Below are 15,736 nucleotides of genomic sequence, written 5' to 3' on the forward strand. Positions count from 1 at the left end.
AACTGGAAAACACCTTTCTAAGTCATCCATAGCTTGCTATATCATATTCAGTTTTTCCCTATGTTGTAGTAGATCACGTCTCTTTTAATAATTAATAATAGAACAGTTTTCCTTCTGGCTCTGGTTATGTTGTTGTTATTTTGAGTTTATTAAGCATCCAACTCTCCCCCACTTTAAAAGAAAAACAATTATTTAACCAGAAAACTTCATAGCATCTTTTCTGTGACTCTAAATACATCATGTTAGCTTACATTACAGTGAATACCTCAATGTCCGGCAGGTCCAGGTCTGAAACATGGCATATGAGATTAACTGTGGGAAATCTATCTGGCCTCAAGCTCAATGACAATCATCCCTACGGAATAATTTTAAGAAAAGTTTTTGGCAATCACCGTGCTGCCTTTCTCCCTCAGTCCTTTATAGATAAATAACAAGTTTTGCAACTATTTTCTAAAATGTCGTGGTAGTAAATTTAATAATGGACCTGTGCTTAGAATTATTTTGAGAGAATTCTTGAGGAAATTTTCGTGACCAAAGAACTCATCATTATGTTTTGAAACTTGTTTACTGCAACACAGTTCTGAGAGTATACTCTTGAAGAAAAATGTGTGTTTACATTTTAAAACTTTTTCTTTTTTTTTAAATGTGTATGCAAATCCTTTGAGTCTGCACTAGATCTCAGGGTTCCGGCACTGACGCAGGGCTCCAGAGATGCGACTGAGTCACATCCCGAGCCAGTGTCAGAATCTATGTGCACAGACATATTTCCCTACCTGCTCTTGATTTCCAGGCTACTCTTGATTTCAGTTATTGTATTTTTTGGTTCCAGAATGTCCAATAAAAATAGATTCTAATTCTCTGGGGAAATTCTCTATCTTTTTATCATATTTTAAAAATATTTTAATCAAAGTCCTTGTCTGCTAATCTAATACCCAAATTACTGATCTCTATTATCTAATTTTTTCTTGGATTTTGGTGATATGACTCTTATCTCTTGGTATACCTAATCGTTTTTGATATTCATTCGATATTGACTATTGAATATAAAATAACCAAGTATTAAAAATTGAGTAGAGGGAATTCCCTGGCCATCCAGTGGTTAGGACTGCACTTTCACTGCCAAGGCTGTGGGTTCAATCCCTGATGGGAGAACTAAGATCCCACAAGCTGCACAGTGTAGCCAAAAGAAAAAAGAAAAAAAAATTGAGTGTAAAATATTGAGTATAAGAAAGAACATCTATGTGATGTTATCCCTCTCCAAAGTGGAATCACTCTCATCTCTGCTGGATAGATAAAGATGCTAAGCAGAAAGCTTCTGATAAACAGTGATTTTCTCATCCTAACCTCCCACCCCAAGTAGCTTCAGAATTCAGCAAAATTTTGTGGGGAAGCCATCAGTGTCACTCAGTTATTCACCCTTCCCTCCTCCCTGAAATCCTGGCTCTCCGAGATTTCAGCTTTGTCTCTTCAGTCCTGTGAGAACCCAAAATGTAAGTGCTTTGTTTGTTTTGTCCCCCAACAATGACCCTTGACCCAGGCGAAGCCCAGATGCTCAGCATCTTGCCTTGTACCCAGAATCTATAAGCACCTCCAGCTGGCAAAGGAAAAAGCTCACCATTTTGCAGTTCCTCCTCTGGAATCTTGGTCCCTCTAGTCTTGTTGCTCCAACAGCTCTTGGATTGCTTTATAGAGATGCTTTTGGTACTTATCTGGCTTTTCCATTTATTCCTAGAGGGAGAATTGGTGTGGCTCAATTTACTCCATCAGACCTGAAAGTAGAACTATATTCAAGCTACTCTTAAACTACTATAAAGAGATAGGCTCACTTGCCATGACTACACAAGAAAATGGGAGGGAGGGGTTTCTGAAAAGGAGAGTTTCTTAAGTCCTCCCACATACAAGCGGGTAGGTAGAGTGCATTACTTATTATAGGCTCAGGCTGGGAGGTGAGACAGAGTGAGAAGATCCTGGTTTCTTCAGGCAATGAAGGCACATTCAGTCAGCATTGTTTATTCAGAAACACTTGGGTCAGCTCCCCTTTGGCCACATATTACAGAGTTGGTAGAAAGAAAAGTAGGGTCTCCTTTTACTTTATATTTCTCTTTATATATAGGCTGTATCTAAACCTTTTTATGCATGATATATACACATTTATCATTCCTATTTTCCTTTATTACAGCAGTGAATTATTTATTTTTCACTTTTAATCTTTGTTTTTTAAGCAAAGAAATGATCACATCCTCTGTTCACACTCATTTCAAAGCCTATAACACAATCCATAAAGTTGGTCTCAGAGTCACAGTCACACTTCACTGACATCGCAAATCACAAGGGCTCCATTATCATAGTTCCCTGCTTTAGGTTCTATGGTCACAAGTGGCATATGAGCAGTTATTTAGAAGGAATGAAATTATGTCATCAAAATACCTTGAATAGACAGATTTCAAACTTTCTTCAGAGGATGAAAAAAAAGTGAAATAATAAATCTTTCCCTAACAACGTTTTTTAAAAATGTAGTCAAGTTTTCTCTGTGGACTAAGCTGGCCTCTCTGGTTTATCCTTTACATAATTATAGATTTAAGGCAGCACCAAAAGTACAGGAAAAGTTCTCGTGACCATGAAGCATCCTTCATGGCCCTCCTATTAAGTGACAGGCACTGTGCATACACATTATGTACCAAGAACCTTGGCAATCTAGTGAAATCTAGGAACCTCTTATTAAAATAATATCTCTAAATGCATCAAAATACAATATACAGAATTACAAAGGAAGGAAATTTATAATGCTATAAAATATTTTAAAAGAAAATTTGTGATACACTAAGATATATGCTTCTTTATTAACTCATTAAATAAAATCTAGTGTCAGGCCTAACATCTACCATGATTTTGAATTAGTAATGAGCATAAACAATATTTCAGGATATCTATGGTTGTAATGTGATATGAAAATCTTAGTGATTCCTATCATTAGAACTGCTGAGGGTTTTGGGGGGATCTATTTATAGTTGAAGAAAATGCTAATATCTGTTAGAGATTACTGAAAATAAAGATGTAATTTCTTTCCCATCCAAGTTCACAGACCCTCTGAATTCTATCCATGGTCTTCAAGGGTCCCCTGATTTAAGTATTTCATCCTCTTCACCAAAGAGTGGATGGCCCCAAGGATACTGGGAGGTTTCTTTCTTTTTTTTTTTTATTTATTTTTTGGCTGCTTTGGGTCTTCGTTGCTGCGCGCAGGCTTCCTCTAGTTGCAGTGAGCGGGGGCTACTCTTCGTTGTGGTGCGTGGGCTTCTCATTGCGGTGGCTCCTCTTGTTGCAGAGCATGGGCTCTAGGCGTGCAGGCTTCAGTAGTTGTGGCTTGCGGGCTCTAGAGCGCAGGCTCAGTAGTTGTGGTGCACGGCCTTAGTTGCTCCGCAGCATGTGGGATCTTCCCGTACCAGGGCTCGAACCCGTGTCCCCTGCATTGGCAGGCGGATTCTTAACCACTGCGCCACCGGGGAAGCCCTGGGAGGTTTCTGAGCAAAGAACAAATAACTGTTTCTCACCTATATATCCTGGCATGGAAGTTTGCTCTTCCGGATTAGAATATTTTTGCTTATTAACACGCTCATAGCTCTGCCTTGCCCAAAGTCCTTGCACCATTCCTGAAAACCTTGGAGTTGGATTGAATTTTAAAGGTCATCTGGTACAATCAAAATGTCCTGCCCTAAAAATAAATGTTGAGTTCTTATCATGTATCAGGTCCTGTGCCATATATGTTACTGCACCTGATTCTCACAGCAACCCCATGGGGCAGATGTTATTAGTTCTAGTTTACATAGACTCATTTGTTTATTCAGAAAAAAGTATATTGAACATCTATTGTTTATCTGTTACTAAACTAGGTGTGTGATTTAAATACAGACACAGTTGCTGTCCTCAGACTATCATATAGCAGGAAAGAAAGGCAGAAATAAATTACATAATTACATAAGTGTTTTGTTAAAAGAACAAACAAGTGGCTGAGAATGAGATTCAAGGGGAACCTATTTCAAAAGATAGGGTTGTCAAGGGAGATCTCTCTGAGTAGGTAGCATTTAAGTTGAAACTAGACGTATGAGAGAAACCAGTCATGCAAAAAGCAAGAGAAAGAGTATTCCAGGCCGAGAGAATAGCAGGAGCAAAGGTTGTTAGGCAGGAAAGTTTGGCTTTTTTTTTTTTTAATTTTTGGCTGCGCCATGCATCATGCAGGATCTTATTTCCCCAACCAGGGATCATACCCATACCCCCTGCAGTGGAAGCAAGGAATCTTATCCACTGGACTGCCAGGGAAGTCCCAAGTTTGGCATTTTTAAAAACAATTTTTAAATTGTGGTAGAAAATATATAACTTAAAATTTATCATCTTAACCATTTTAAAGTGCGTAGTTCTGTAGTGTTAACTACATTCACATTATTGTGCAACAGATCTCTAGAACTTTTTCATGTTGTAAAACTCAAACTCTGTACCCATTGAACAACTCCCCTGTTTCCATTCTCCCAAACCTCTGGCAGTGACAACTCGACTTTGTTTCTATGCATTTGACTACTTCAGATACCTTATATGAGTGGAATCATACAACATTTGTCTTTTTGTGACTGGCTTATTTCATGTAGCACAATATCATCAAGGTTCATCCATGTTGTAGCACATGTTAGAATTTCTTTTTTAAAAAGGCTAATATTCTATTGTGTATGTATACACCACATTTTCTTTATCCATTCATCCATCAGTGGATATTTGGTTTCCTCCACCTCCTCGCTATTGTGAATAGTGCTGCTATGAACATGAGTGTGCAAACCTTTTGGAGATATTGCTTTCAATTCTTTGGGATATATACCCAGAATTGGAATAGCTGTATCATATGGTAATTCTATCTTTAATTTTTTTCAAGGAACCTCCATACTGTTCTCCAAAGTGGCTGCACCAATTTACATTCCCACCAACAGTGCACGAGGATTCTAAAGTCTCCACATCCTCAGTAACACTTGTGAGGGCCCAGGCTGCCCAAGCCCTGCTGAAGAGGCACACACTGCACAGATACATGAGGCAAAGTTCAGGGTGACCAGGGATCTAGAACAGGGCAAGGGTCTAGAGATACCAGGTCATGGAAGCGGCATATGCCTAATCCCAAATCCTAATTTTCCCCGATGGGGAATATTCCCCCTGAAGACAGATCTCGAGGTGACTTGACTGCCTTGCAAGGGAAGGAGGGCTGGGCTGACTGGCTAGAGTATCATCCAATAAGAGACACCTGGGAGTCCTGGTTGCTAGAGAGGCTCAGAACCCACCAGGCACCAAGTCCAAATGGGGACTGACTGTCACCAGTTTAAAGCTGCCACGTCATAACGATTTTCAGGGGTTGGGCTCCTTCCACACTGGAGACTATGCAGGTAGTGGGGACTGGCCAGAGAGAGCACCACAGACCTGGAAGGCCCTGCGGGCCCAAGGCCAGTTGGCTGAGTGTGTACTGGGCATGCTTGGGCCACCCAGGTCAGGGTAGCCGTGTTACCATGGCTGTTAGCCTTGAGCTCTAACCCTCCCCCTTCCTTGAGGTAACTAAGCTATGGAGCAGTGGTATCCTTGTCTTACAGAAAACCACCAGAAGAGAAAAACAAGAGCCCGCCAGAAGTGGTTAGAACCAGCTAGGCCCAAGATGGCAGAAAACCTGACCTGCAGAAGACCTTGAGCCTCATTATAATACATTAGCATGCTAAATAACACACCCATCAGCTCCACGACAGTTGCCATGGCAACTGCCAGAAGAGCCCATACAAGGACTGAAAAGGGGCGTTGTCCCAATTCCGAGCATACCCCATGCCTGTTCTCTGATAAGTCATGAATATTCCTCCCTCTCTTTACTCCATTCCCTTCCTTTTACCTTGATGCTCCTATATATCTGGTATCTCAACCCAAGTTGGGTTAAGAAGTTGATTTGTGAACTAGGTTCCCGCCTCTCCATTCTCGGGCCACTGAATAATGTTGTGCTGTTTCAGTCACACCACAGGTTTTGTTATTGGCCGTGCAAATCCAAATGGAAAAAGAACCTTCGAGGCAGGGGGCTTTGGCTGGGCTAGGGCCCAGGTGGAGCTCCATACGACCAGTTCGGTAACATCCAGGAATCTGGAACAAGGCAGGTGTCAGGAGAGGCAGGTCACAGGAGTAGAGTCTTGAGGGTACAAGTCATCTGCCTAATTCCAAGCCCTAAGCTACACAAATATGCATATCCCCCAAGGTAGAGCTAGAGGAATCTGGTCTTACCAGGGCGTGGTTGGGCGGGCTAGTCAGAGTATCCGCCGATAAGACACCCTTGGGAACTATGATTTCTGGAGAAGCCCAGGACCCTGTCAGGCAGCACATCCAAATGAGGACTGACTGTCACCAGTTTAAAGCTGCCACCTCAGAACGATTTTCAGGTGGTGGGCTCCCTTTACCCTGGGGGTTATGCATGTGGTTGAGAACTGGCCTGAGTTTTACAGGTCTGGAGGGCCCTGGCTGCCCAAGGCCAGCTGGAAGTGTACGTGCTGGGCATCATCATTCAGCAAGATCAGCTTGGCCAGGAGCCTGGAACAGGGCAAGTGATAGGAGAGGCCAGGATATTAACCTCTTATCAGACATATGACTTGCAAATACTCACTCCCATCCCACAGGTTGCCTTTTCATTCTGTTTATTGTTTCCTTTGATGCACAGAAGTTTGATGTAGTCAAACTGATGTATATATTTGCTTTTTTTTTCTTCTTCTGTCTGCGTTGGGTCCTCATTGCTGTGTGCGGGCTTTCTCTAGTTGTGGCGAGGGGGGCTACTCTTTGTTGCGGTGTGCGGGCTTCTCATTGCGGTGGCCTCTCTTGTTGCGGAGCACGGGCTCTAGGTGCCTGGGCTTGCAGGCTCAGTAGTTGTGGCTTGTGGGCTCTAGAGCGCAGGCTCAGTAGTTGTGGTGCACGGGCTTAGTTGCTCTGCGGCATGTGGGATCTTGCCAGACCAGGGCTAGAACCTGTGTCTCCTGCATTGACGGGCAGATTCTTAACCACTGCGCCACCAGGGAAGTCCTATATTTGCTTTTGTTGCCTGTGTTTGTGGTGTCATATCCAAGAAGTCATTGTCAAATCCAATGTCATGAAGCTTTCCTCCAATGTTTTCCTCCAGGAGCTTAATAGTATTAGGTCTTAACTCAAAATGGATTAAAGAGGTAAACTTTATTTTTGTATTGATATATGGTGAGGATAGGGGTCCGATTTCATTCTTTTGCATATGGATATCCAGTTTTCCCAATACCAAGGAGTTTGGTATTTTTGAGGATGATGGGGTAGGCCAGTGTGAGGATGATGGGGTAGGCCAGCTTGGTAAACAGAGAGAGTGGTAGAAGAGGAGATCGGAGATGTAGGCAGGGTCTGGGTCATGAAAGAATTTTATAGAGCATAGGAAGAGTCTAGATTTCATCCTCAATGCATTGTGAATCCACTGAAGAGTAACATAAACAGATCTATGCTTTAAAATTCTTATTTTATTATTTTTTTTAATTTATTTTTTTGGCTGCATTGCACGGCATGTGGGATCTTACTTCCTTGACCAGGGATTGAACCTGTGCCCCCTGCAGTGGAAGCACAGAGTCTTAACCACTGGACTGCCAGGGAAGTCCCTATACTTTTAAATGATCATTGTTTTCCAAAAGTTAAACATAGAGTTATCATATGATCCAGCAATTCCACTCCTAGATATATATCCTAGATAACTGAAAACACACATTCATACAAAAACTTGTACATGAATGTTCATAGCAACATTGTTCATAATAGCCAAAACGTGTCAACAACACAAATGTTCATCTATCAATGAATAGATATACCACATTTTGTTTATCCATACAATGAAATATTATTCGGCAAGTAAATGGAATGAAGTACTGTTACATGCTACAACGTGGATGAACCTTGAAAACATACTAACTGAAAGAAGCCAGTCATAAAAGACCACATACTATGTGATTCCTTTTTAATGAAATCTCCAGAATAGGAAATCTACTGAAACAGTAGATTAATGATTGCAAGATGGTGGAAATATTTTGGAATTAGATAGTGGTGATGGTTGCATTGCATTGTGAGTATACTAAAACACACTAAAGTATACATGTTTAAATGGTGAATTTTGTTATGTGAAATATGTCTCATTGGAAAAAAAGCTACATATTTTTATAAATCACTCTGGTTGCTGTGCAGTAAATGGATTAAGGCTGGGCAAGAGCAAAGGAGGCCATTAGGTGAAGGAACAGAAGGCTAGAAGTTTGACAAAATTCACATACTGAGAAACTGCTAGATCTTTCTGATTCCAAATCCCATGTTCTTAACCTCTCTACTACATAGTTTCCTATTAAATGACAGGGGTTTAAATTTAGCCAAGGGTTCCCTTTCCTGCCACCTCTCTCCAGAAGTGCCCACACCACATTTCCTGAGGACTTTTTTCTGTTGAGTTTTCACACATCAGAACCGCTGCTCGGATGAAATTTCCACATACTGGTGGAAACTTTTTCCTTCTTTGTATCAGACCAATGAGCATAAAAGTACACTGTTCAAAGATGAAGTGCATTAAGAACAGTAAAAAGTTTGGCACCATCATTTGAGATGCTTCTTAGGGGAAGACCTTCCTTGCATTCTCATGGCAAGAAAAGTGCTTTAGTTTTAGAGAAGGATTACATATAACTTTTTTGTTGGACTAAAGGGAATTTTGTTCTCCTGGTTTCTTTGAAGTTCTCTGGATCTGAATGTTAAAAAAATACCTTAGGTGGATCACTTAAGAACTTTTTATTTATTAAATGCTGTTTTAAAGATCCCTTTTTTTGGTGGTAGAAAAATATTTTGTTATGGACTGGGGACAGAGAGCATCCAATAAGATGGGATACATGAGTTGTTCATGGTAGATGTGCTGAGTACTAGAGTTTGATAAAAAAAAAACAACTTGTTTTCCAAGCGTTTTTTCTTTTCCTGCAAAATAACTGAAATTTAGAATAACATTATGGAGAACATATTTTAATGGTTTAACCTTGTAATCTTTCCCAGTATCCAGGCTGCAAAATACAAAGATGGGATCCAAAAGGAGGGCTTTGTGAGCCTCCCCCTGTAGGGGTCCAATGCACCAGGCACAGGCCATTGTCTTTGACAGCATTCCCTCATCTTTCCTGGCTTTCTAGTTTTCCAAATGTTATTGCCAACTGGCCTTAAAGGTAAACAACTTGCCATGTATACTATGCCCTTTGCTTTCCCCCCATAAAAGTGGACATAAATCCTTTGTAGTCCGTGCATATCAGAAAACTAGTACACTTACAGAGGTCTTCAGTGATAGAGTAGGAAACTACCAAGCAAAGTAAGTCCTGGGAATCAAGTATACTACCCAGAGGCAGGCATGGCTGAATTCACTCAGTCATGTATAACTTTTTAATTTATTTTTAAACAATTGGAGTTTTGCCTTAGTTGTGTGTGTGTGTTTGTGTGTGTATGTCTCCATCCCATGAATTCAAAGTAATATATGAGAAAATTCTTGGCAAGTTGCAAGTGATATACAAACTAAAAAATACTATTATGATTATCCCAATCTTAGGAATCCAATGTCAGCTAAAGAATGACTTCAGGTCAACAAAGGTTGATGCCAGCTAATAAAATGGTACAACATTATCCTAGGATGTCATGTGTTTCTTCCATTGTTCCAAAACATAGGAGACCATTTATTTCTTAAGTTCTCAAAGGTGGAAAACAAACCCATTTGCAAAGGAGACTTCCAGTGTGAAATAGTTTCCAGCATTATACAAGCCACACCAAGGGGAGATTCCCTTTAAACAGTTTTATATCCCACTCATGAAGCCTATTCATGTCTTGGACTACTAACTCCAATTGGATACCACGGACAGAATTTGAGAAGGGTATGAGCCCTGGGATAGGCATGCAGGGTGAGGAGACTAGCTTTTAGCTCTGGCTCTGGGTTTTACTAGTGTGGTGACCTCTAAATTCCTCGTAACAACAGTTCTACAAATGACACCCTGTTTCTTTCTATAGATGATTTCCCCAGTCATCCAGAGGCCCAGGTGGAAGTCATTGTGTGCCCCTCAATCTTTTATACCCTATATACAATCAGTCAACAAATGCTTCAGTTCTTCCTAAGAACATCTCTCACATTATCAGTTCTTTTCAACTGTAACAAACCTGGTTCTCCATTGGCTTCTTGTGGCCGAACAAGTTTAATCCAAATGCTCAGAATAGAAGAATTCTATTCTTCTCAAAACCTGACCTTCACTTTAGTTTCTAGCTTTATCTTCTGTTGCTCCCCTCCCACTGTAACCTTCTGCCCAGCGATACACTCCCTCTCCTGTTTATGCTGTGTATTAGTTTCCTGTTGCCACTGCAGCAAATTACCAAAAACTTATTAACTTAAACAATACCAATTTATTATCTTACAGTTCTGGAGGTCAGAAGCCTGACAGGATCAACTAAAATCAAGGTGTCCACAGGGCTGTGTTCCCTCACAGGCTCTAGAAAAGAATTCTTTCCCTTGACTTTTCCAGCCTCTAGAAGCACTTACCTTGGCTCATGGCCCCCTCCCCCATCATCAAAGCCAGCATCTCTGAGTCAGTCCTTCTCTTGCTGCCCCCTCTCTGGTTCTCCCTTTTCTGTCTCCCTCTTCTACTTTTAAGGACCCTTGTGATTATATTGGGCCCACCTGTATAAACTAGACTAATCTCCCTATTTTCTTTATTTTTTTCTTTTTTCTTTTGGCTGTGTCGAGTCTTAGTTGAGGCATGGGGGATCTTTCATTGCAGTGCGGGCTTTTCATCGTGGCGCGTGGGCTTCTCTCTAGTTGTGGTGTGTGGGTTTTCTCTCTCTAGTTGTGGCGTGTGGGTTTTCTCTCTCTAGTTGTGGCGCACAGGCTCCAGAGCGCATGGGCTCTGTAGTTTGCAGCACGCAGGCTCTCTCATTGGGGTACACGAGATCAGTAGTTGTGGTGCATGGGCTTTGTTGCCCCGCAGCATGTGGGATCTTAGTTCCCTGACCAGGGATTGAACCCATGTCCCCTGCATTGGAAGGCAGATTCTTTACCACTGGACCACCAGGGAAGTCCCTAATCTCCCTATTTTAATGTTAGCTGATTAGCAACCTTAATTCGCCTTTGCCAAGCAACCTAACATATTGACAAATTCTGGCGATTAGGACATGGGCATTTTTGGGAGGACATTATTCTGCCTGCCACATGCTCTCTCCTATCCTCTGACCTCCAAGTTGTCAGAAATGCTTTTAATTATCTATTCCTCATTTTGCAGTCATCTTAGCAACAATAATTAATTGAATATTATTACCAAAAAACTTATGTTTCATTTAAGTAAGACTAACTGAAAATTATATATTCAGAGGTCTGGATTTATATTTTTAGGAAAAAAAACCTCACAATATTGAATGGCTTTATCTAAGCTCAGTTTGCACTTTAAATCATACTGGTTCAAAAAGATATATGCAACTCAGTGTTCATAGCTGCATTATTTACAATTGCCAAGATATGGAAGCAACCTAAGTGTCCATCAACAGATGAATGGATAAAGAAGATGTGGTATCCACATACAGTGGAATACTACTCAGCCATAAAAAGAATGAAATTTTGCCATTTGCAGCAAAGTGGATGGACTTGGAGGGCATTATGCTAAGTGAAATAAGTCAGACAGAGAAAGACAGATACTGTATGATATCACTTATATGTGGAATCTAAAAAGTACAGCAAACTAGTGAATATAACAAAAAAGAAGCAGACTCACAGATACAGAGAACAACCTAGTGGTTACCAGTCGAGAGAGGGAGGAAGGGCAATATAGGGGTAGGGGATTAAGAGGTACAAACTATTATGTATAAAATAAGCTACAGGGATATATTGTATAACACAGGGAATATAGGCAATATTTTACAATAACCATAAAAGGAGTATAACTTTAAAAAGTTGTGAATCACTGTATTTTACACCTGTAACATATAATATTGTACAACTATACTTCAATCTTAAAAAAATCATACTAGTAACCACTTGAAGGATCCTAATAAAACACAAAGGATTTTAATATTTAATTGGCTTAAATTAATGAATGATACTAATGATAACATACCTATTAATTATATTTCATAGGCAAAACTTGAGAGAAATGTTTCAATTATGGGTATTTTAAAAGACAGAGTCTAATGTTATATCTAAAGTATTTCTGCATTAGTCATTCATACACTTTTAGGAAACTTCCCTACATGTTTTATTTTAAAGTGCTCTGGTTGTTACTGCTTTCTTAGGCTTAGAGAAGCAAGCAGGCACAGATGGAGATAGGTGAGTTACTTACCCTCTTGGTCTGAGACATAGTGCAAACAATAATTGTATTTTTAGGGCATCACATAAGGGGCTGGAGCTTGGGCTGTGATCAAAATCACTTCTTACTACCTTTTCCAATATCACTTCCTTATCAGAAAGGACAATAAAGACAGAGGGAAAAGAAGCAGCCAAAGGTTCCTGAAGAGATCTCCAGAGGGAGAAAATACTTCTTGGTTCTTACCTATGTCATCCTGATGCTACTGAAACAAGTTCAGGTGTGCAGTATTTACTGAAGTAATCAGATTACAGAATCTTTTAAAATCTTTTTGTCCCTTCCTCAGGAAAGCCTTCTCTGGTGACCCCCCATATCAGAAGATGTCTCAAAGATATCTGCTCTTGTGGACTCTTATATTTCTCCTTCACAGCACTTATCACAAACCCTCATTACAGATTCTTTTTTGTAATTGTTTGCTGTGTGCTTTCCATACGATTGTCTTTCTTACCACTGCATTCTTAGCTTTCACCATAGTGATTGGCTCATACTAGTCCCTTTAAATGTTTGATGAATTGAATCAGTCCTTGAGGGGAGAAGGCAGAGGCTGTGTTGTTTTGTTTCTTTGGTATTGGGGAGCACTTCAAGCACAGTGTCCTCTGCTCTCAATAAGTGCTCTCTGAAAGAACACACATCACATCCATTAGGAATGCTGCGTGATGTCATAGCTGGAGCCACTCAGAGGCTCCTTCCAGCTCACCTAATCTTGGGTAGAGAGGAAATAATGTGAACTCAGCAAGTGGTACATGAAAATAGATTTTCTTTGAGGTTCTTGTAGAGGGCTTTTAGATTAACCTTTTAAAATTGTGGAGTTGGAACCATATCCATTTTGGCTTATCTCTTAATTATATTTTAAAACAGTAATTCTCAAAGTGTGGTCCCTGGGCCAACATCGTTGTTATCACCAGGGAACTTGTTAGAAATGCAAATCCTTGGGCTTCACTATAGACCTGGTGAATCAGAAACTCTGGGGCTAGAGCTCAGCAATCTGTTTTTATAAGTCTTCCAGGTGATTCTGATGCATGCCAAAGTTTGAGAACTACTGTTTTAAACCAAAGTTCAAGTTCAGTTTAATCGATTTAACTAGTAAGAGAGTGTGCTTGGCTATCTATGCCAGTGAGGTCTAAAATAGCCCAGACTACAGAAGCTTAATTCCAAGCCTACCTGCCCTCCTTGAGACAGGATGACAAGAGCACAGCCATTTTGGAAAAGGACCAGGGAACCGCCTTGGGCAAACAGAACTTGCAAGCTAAAGAACAAAGGCCCAGAGGGCCTGTGTCCCAAAGACAAAAACCAGGCTTGAAGGAATAAAAAATTAACTTTATCTCTGTTACACTAAGGAGTATACGTAGTTGCCACAAGACAAGAAGCTCAACTATAAATTTTAACCATATCTATTCCTGTGCTTTCTTACAGAAAATTCTCATGCATTTCTTTCTCCTCGGAGAAGCACTCTCTATTCCTGATAGCCACCATGGAGCCACCTGTTGCTGATCAAAGAAGTTTGATTATTTCTGAAAATTATCAGTGATCATGAGACAAACCCTCCGTTTTGTTATACAGTAGGTCCACGACATACGAACCTTCAAGTTGCGAACTTTCAGAGACGCAAACGTGCGTTCCATCAACGTCAGCTATGAGTGAAATTGCAGCTTTCCCTCCATCTCCTATTGCTGACGATCCTTCAGCTCTACCACCTCCCACCTCCTCCAGTCAGTAACTCTTCTTGCCTGTTCACTCGATGCCAGCCCCTGTATGACAGCTGTTGTACTGTACTACTGTACTCTTCAAAGTACTGTACTATAAGATTAAAAATGTTTTATTTTTGTTTGTTTTTTAATGTATCATTTGTGTGAAAAGTATTATAAACCTATTACAGTAAGTACTATATAGCTGATTGCATTAGTTCGGTACCTAGGCTAACTTTGTTGGACTTAAACGAACAAATTGGACTTACAAACGCGTTCTCAGAATGGAACTCCTTCGTATGGAGGGGACTTACTGTAAAATCAACTAGCCCCTTCTATTCTGAGAGCTGGTGCTTTTTTTTTTTTGCGCCATCCTTGTTATGTTCAAGCTATCTCTTTAAATAAAAAGCTTTGCTTGCCTAAGAGTCTTGCGAAGGCGATATTCATTTCTATGGTATTGCTGTCCAAGAATCTGGAAAAAGCCCATAACATCCTCAGTCTGTGAATTCCTCCTGCAGTTTATAATGCTGTGAAAAGCCCAATGATGCACATATTTTAAAACAGTGCCATTCACAGGAACATCCTTAGGGTGTTTGGATAAGATGAGCATCTAAAAACATAGTACGTTCATTAAATACATAAAATAAGCTGTAGTAACTACTTTTAATGGTTTATTTATTTATTTATTTATTTTTGGCTGCATTGGGTCTTCGTTGCTGCGCGGCTTTCTCTAGTTGCGGTGAGCTGGGGCTACTCTTCGCTGCGGTGCACGGGCTTCTCATTGTACTGGCTTTTCTCTTGCTGCAGAGCACAGGCTCTAGGCCCGCCGGCTTTAGTAGTTGCAGCATGCAAGCTCAGTAGTCGTGGCGCACAGGTTTAGCTGCTCTTCGGCATGTGGGATCTTCCAGGACCAAGGCTCGAACCTGTGTCCCCTGCATTGGCAGACGGATTCTTAACCACTGCGCCACCAGGGAAGTCCCAAGTAACTACTTTTAGATGACATCCGAATGACAACCTGAGGAGGCCAATTACCAAAATGAGCCTTAAGTTTTGTGCACTGTGCTTTGAGGGAAGGAGGAAGAGGGAGAGGACGCACTTCTGAATAACTGGTTGTTATTCTTTTCCCCTGAATTTCCATGTTGTTACATTATTAATAGTGAAACCCTGGGAATTCTCTGGCAGTCCAGTGGTTAGGACTAGGCACTCTCACTGCTGGGGCCCCAGCTTCAATCCCTGTTTGGGAAACTAAGATCCTGCAAGCTGAGCACAGCCAAGTGCTACTTTCCTCCAAATTAAACCTGAATTGTACAAGTAAAGTGGTTAAAGTAAGGCGGGGGTGGGGCGGGAGATGCAGAAGATACAGCTGGGTTGGGCAGTTTTCTTCTGCTATGGACTGGCTCTACTCATCCCTTGCCTCACTTCCGTCTAATCTACAAGTTTTTCTTTTCCGAGGCCCCCCTCCTCCAGTGTGCCCACCGCCGTCAGCGCTCAGCCCTTATGTGTCTCGTGATCAGAATGGGAGCTCAGAGACGAAAGGAACAAACAGCCTGGGACCCGGGAGCTCTCTTCCAAGGCTGGAAAGCCCAGAGCTAAGAAGGCTGCCCCCGCTCGGTGCTCTGACGCAAGTCTGGGACCGGGACACCCCGGCTCCCGCCC

This window comes from Balaenoptera musculus, chromosome 1 (genome assembly GCF_009873245.2).
Source record: "Balaenoptera musculus isolate JJ_BM4_2016_0621 chromosome 1, mBalMus1.pri.v3, whole genome shotgun sequence".
NCBI lineage: Eukaryota > Metazoa > Chordata > Mammalia > Artiodactyla > Balaenopteridae > Balaenoptera > Balaenoptera musculus.